The sequence below is a fragment of the Crocuta crocuta genome, unplaced genomic scaffold, assembly GCF_008692635.1.
Source record: "Crocuta crocuta isolate KB4526 unplaced genomic scaffold, BGI_CrCroc_1.0 scaffold364, whole genome shotgun sequence".
NCBI classification, from domain to species: Eukaryota; Metazoa; Chordata; class Mammalia; order Carnivora; family Hyaenidae; genus Crocuta; species Crocuta crocuta.
The window spans coordinates 113,045-118,076 of NW_027532603.1; the positions used below are offsets into that span (position 1 = coordinate 113,045).

A 5,032-nucleotide genomic window follows, 5' to 3' on the forward strand; every position below is an offset into this window, starting at 1 on the left:
GTGTTTGGGGGCTGGGGGGGGGGGGGGGGGGGGGGGGGGGGCGGGGAAGAAAAAGAGCATCTAAATACACATATAACACATATCACCACTTTCTTCAAATCCAGACTGAAGATGTTAAGTAATCATAAACAAGTGAATTTGAAGACATTAATGTATCTGAAGGAGTTTAATTATTAAAAAGAAATACAGAAATACTTTTGAATTCTAAGAAATTACTCCTATGCATGTGAAAATAATTTCATGTTTGGAGGAGTATCTTTTCATAGTTTGATGGACAGAAATTGAGTATTTCCCACAAACTCTGTAAGAACAACTCCTATCTGCACAATCCTCCAGTATGCTCAGCTTCCGCATCTCAGACTGACCTTCCAAACAATGAAATCTCAGCCATTTTTGACTTGACACTTACGCCGATCATCTGACTTGTTGCTAAATATGTACATTTAAATATTGCTAAACAAGTTTCTTTTCCATTATTCCTAAAGTCATAGGAAAAGGACATAGTTTGAGTAATTTCCTGCCTGAATTATCATAATCTCCTTTCTGTTCTTTTCTCCCCCCCCCCCCCGCTCCTTTTAGTCTTTAACATTCTATCCATACTTTTCATCAATTTAGTTAAACATGACAATTCCTTGCCACATTCCTATAGTGCTTTCCCCAGCATAAATTTCTGGGACAATAATTCTCAATTTCTAGAAAGTTTGAACTACTTCTAAAGTCTTTAATTCTCCTTTCTTCTCTTTGAACATTATTTTAATTTGTTTTGGATAATTCTAATGCAACATCCTTAGAGGAGTCTAGTTTCATATTTGCTGGTTCCACCACCCCTTGCACCTGTTTTATAGTTTTTGACCATGAACTTGTATTTGGATGATTTCAATTGAGAGTATTCTAAAAGGCTTAGGTTAAGGGTGAATCATTCCAGGGAGGGTCTATAACTATTTTTGCCAGGTACTCTGGCATATTACCAACCTGGGTCAACTTTAATTTCTTGACTTCTAGGTTTTTTAGACCATGTAGATATGTAAATTGAACCCTGAATCTGAGTGATGGCAGACCCCATAATTTCAGGTTCTAAAGGGGAAGCTTCACTACCCTACCTGGACCTGGGTGAAAATGAACAAATTTCTTTGTGACCCCTCTTTGCCAGAAAGGAGATATTTTTCCTAGCCCATCTTTCATTGAGTGTGGATTTTTGGGGATCCTGGCTGAATGTGGGGGAGGATGGTTCTCCAGGGCCATGAGTTATACAACTGCAAGTAGAAATCTTCACATTTTATTTTTTATGAAAATGGTCATCCCCTGAAACACATTTATGCAAACTACCATGTGAATGGTGCCTCTCAGATCTGTACACCTGAGAAGTTAAAGCGGTATGAATGGTACCTCTCTACCTTGGGTGGGGGTCAAGAGGAGCCTCTCACCTGTCTCTAATTGTGCTTCAAATGCCCCCCCCTCCAAAAAAAAAATCACTGCTAATTTACTACTCTGGTTTCTGCTCTCTCTTTGACCTTTTAGCTCTGGGGATTTTCCTTTCTGTTCTACATGCCTGCGATGCATTTAAAAGGCTAATATAATTTATCCAACATTTAGATGTTCTGGCAAAAGGAATTTTCAAAACACTGTGTCCACCTCATTGCTAGAAGCATAACCTCTTCCCCCTTTAGACATTTTGGTATGCCCACACCCTTCCTATTCTTTACAATGTAGCTCAAACACCATCTTCCGCACATACCCCTCCCTAATTTCTTTATCTGGAAATAAGCACTCTGCAGTAGGACAGATAAGGAGAGTGTCTTTAAGTGGATAAAATCCTTGATTAGACACTCTACTACCTAAGCAGAGCAGAGGGTCTTGCCCATGGTAATTACTCACTATTTTATTTTGTTTGTTTGTTTATTTATGAAAAAGAGAGAGAGAGAGGAGAGAGAGAGAGAGAGAGAGAGAGAGAGAGAGAGAGAATCCCAAGCAGGCTCTGCGCTATCAGTGTGCAGAGTCCAAGGCAGGGCTCGATCTAACGAACCATGAGATCATGACCTGAGCCAAAATCAAGAGTCTAATGCTCAACTGACTGAGCTACGCAGGGACCCCTCACTAAATGTTTTCTGCAGGAACAAACAGCCAGATCCAAAATCATCTTAAACCCCAAAAAGATTCATGACTTTTCTACTTCAGTAAACAGTATTACCATTTTTTTTCTAGGTTATCCAGATTCTAAGACTGCAGAGTAATCCTAAATTCCAATACAGGAGCCTCTAGCCAAATGTGTCTATTTAAATTAAAGTTACAACTGACTAAAATAAAACTTAAAAAGTCAGTCTTTCAGCCATACTAGCCACATTTCAAGTACTCAAAAGCCACATGGGTCTAGTGGCTACCTTAACGGATGGTGAACATACAGAACATTTTCCATTATCAGGGGAAAGTTCTATTGGACTATGCTACACAACTAGCACAGGGGTTACACTGACACAGCACAAGAAACTAACACATCATTGGTACATCATAAGGGCTGGCTTTTACAATGAACTGTTGAACCATAAAATTATGCCCACTTCATAGAGGTTGATTCAAGAACTAAGTGAATTAATATATGTACAATACTGTCATAGATGATCAATAAATGGCTGTTCCTCTTGTGGAATGCAAAAGATGAGTTACCTGTTTTACAAGTTCACAGGATATGTCTTCAGATCTGCACACAACCCTGCACCTTTGTAAATCCTGAACTCTACATACAAAGAAAGTAAAAGGATATTTCAAACCACATTCTTTTAAACATGTACAATTTCAAGTCAATACGTCAATATTTGTTCATGGGTAGAACACTATGTTATAGAATTATTAATAACTTATTTTTCTTTAAAGAATTGATACTTATGTGTTTAATTTTTTATTTTAAATCTAGTATAGTTAGCATACAGTGTTATATTAGTTTCAGGTGTACAATACAGTGATTCAACCATCCTATACATTACTCAGTGCTCATCAAGATAAGTGTCTAGTGTGTTAGAATGATGTACCATCTGAAATTAAGTAATATTTTAAATCTAGGATGTCAATTTTCCTATCCTTTCTCCCATTAGACAACTTTCACTGACCTCAAACAAGATAAAATGAAAGGAGAAACATGGAGTTTCCTCCTAAAGAGGAAAGACAATGAGGAAAGAATGATAGTTTATTAGTAAGCAAAATAAAACATTAACTAATCTGTGTGATGCAATGGAAAAAACACCCTTGTGAGAGCAGTTGTGACATTTACCCAAGTGTAAATCCTAGCTTTATCAAGTCCCACTGTGTGATTTAGGAAAGTTACTAAACTCTTATGAGTTACAGTATTCTGATTTGGAAAGTAGCTACCCCAAAGGGTTATTCCTTAGTGCAGAACAGAGTAAGCACAGAGTTTAACAACGGGAGCTGATTTATCAGTTCTGCACAGCTAGCCACAGAGATGGGGAACAACGCTCAATTCTTTGCATGTGTGAATCATCTTGGTTTGTATCTCCTTAGACTTTGAGGGTTCTCACTGTTTGCACTGATAGTTTAGAGGAGAAGCAGGGCTTGAAACGATTTGCCAATTTGCTAATGACAACTGAAAAATTTAAGTGCGCTGACTTGGTAAGGAAGACTACTATTGCCCATGTATTTCCACACTGGAAAGCTGAAAGTATGGCTGGCTAACTGCCAAGCAAATAAATTTAAAATTTCAATGGTTAATGATTTAAGGCATTTGAAAATATGCAGGAATAATCTTCATATAGTAGTAAGAGTGCTTAACAAAATGTTCTTGTGTCTCTGACCTACCTGCTCTACTTTCTTTGAAGATCCATGAATCAGAACTGCAGTTACGATTCTTACATTTCAGAAATGCTTGAATATCACTGGTAATAAGATGAATTCCTTATATGGTCTCCTCTTAAGTGATGACTGTTACGAAACAGTAAGAAAGTAAATTCGGGATGTTCCAATTGAAGAGAGAAAAAAAAATTCTGTGGAACCATCAAGCCCAAAGCAAAGCATAATAGAAAACAGTTATTTTTCTAAAGTCCCACTTGGCCTTCTAGCAAATGTGATATTCTTGTAATTGTTAAATCCTAAAGAGCCTAGAAGGTTAAGTAACTTTGTTATTATACGTTGGGTCAAATGTTACTGGGAGACAAATGGGGGAGAATCTGATGATGCCACAAGAATTACAGAACGGCACCTGGGTACTGATTTATATAAATTTGGGACAACTGGAAAAATTATTTCCCTGGTGTGCTCTCTGTTTTTCAACTGTATCCTAATGCAAAGAAAGCACGGTGTGAGGATACAAAGGATCAGCCATTTACCTTTCCGTATCAGGCTCCCACAGCCCTCACTCGGCCCCGCGACCAAACTGCGCGTGGTGGACAAGCTTCGGGTAAACACAAGGTCAACACCCATCTCACTTTCAAACCTGCCACCAAGCACTCTACCAAGAAACCGGAACGCCTACTGAAAAGCAGTTTTTTTGTGGGACTGGGGCAAAGGTTCTCAGCAGCCGCTTCAAACAAAACAAGGCACTATTTACACCGTTGCCTTCTTCTGAGATGCAAAGCCCTAGGCACCTGGGGCCAGGAAAAAAGCGGGAGCCGGCCCGGCTCGCGGAAAGGGGGCCAGGAGGGAGAGGGGAGGGTGGGGACAGCCCAAGGTTGGGGACGCAAAGGTGAAGCGCAGAGACCTGAACCCAGTGCACCCACCCGTCCAGGTCCCCCGAGTCCCCAGGACCCCGCCCGCGCTCCAGTCACCACCAGGTCCCTTCTCCCGCGCTTCGCACAGCATCGGGCCAGCCGGCACGCGACTGGTGCGCGGGCCACCGGGGGTGGTGGGGGGCTCGGGACGGCTTCCACTTCCCCGACCTGCCGTTCCCATCCTATGACACACACTCCGACAGCGGTCTGGGGCCGGCCCTCATCCCCTTTTCGGCTTACTTTGATTGCATGAGCCCGCCAGGGTTAGCCGCCGCGTCGGGAACCGTCCGGCTGGACGAAGACAGGGCGGGCCTCCTGGG

At 41.2% G+C, this 5,032-nt stretch overlaps 1 protein-coding gene across 1 annotated transcript in view; it reads right to left on the minus strand.

Moving 5' to 3' along the window:
* Window positions 1-5,032, minus strand: part of DRAM2 (DNA damage regulated autophagy modulator 2) — a 19,280-nt gene extending 14,248 nt beyond the window's left edge. The window contains exons 1-3 of the mRNA XM_077780142.1: window positions 4,953-5,032; window positions 3,805-3,927; window positions 2,662-2,731 (exon numbers count right to left, since the gene is read on the minus strand). The gene's annotated coding sequence lies outside the window, so the exon portion shown is untranslated. The remainder of the gene's footprint in view (window positions 1-2,661; window positions 2,732-3,804; window positions 3,928-4,952) is intronic.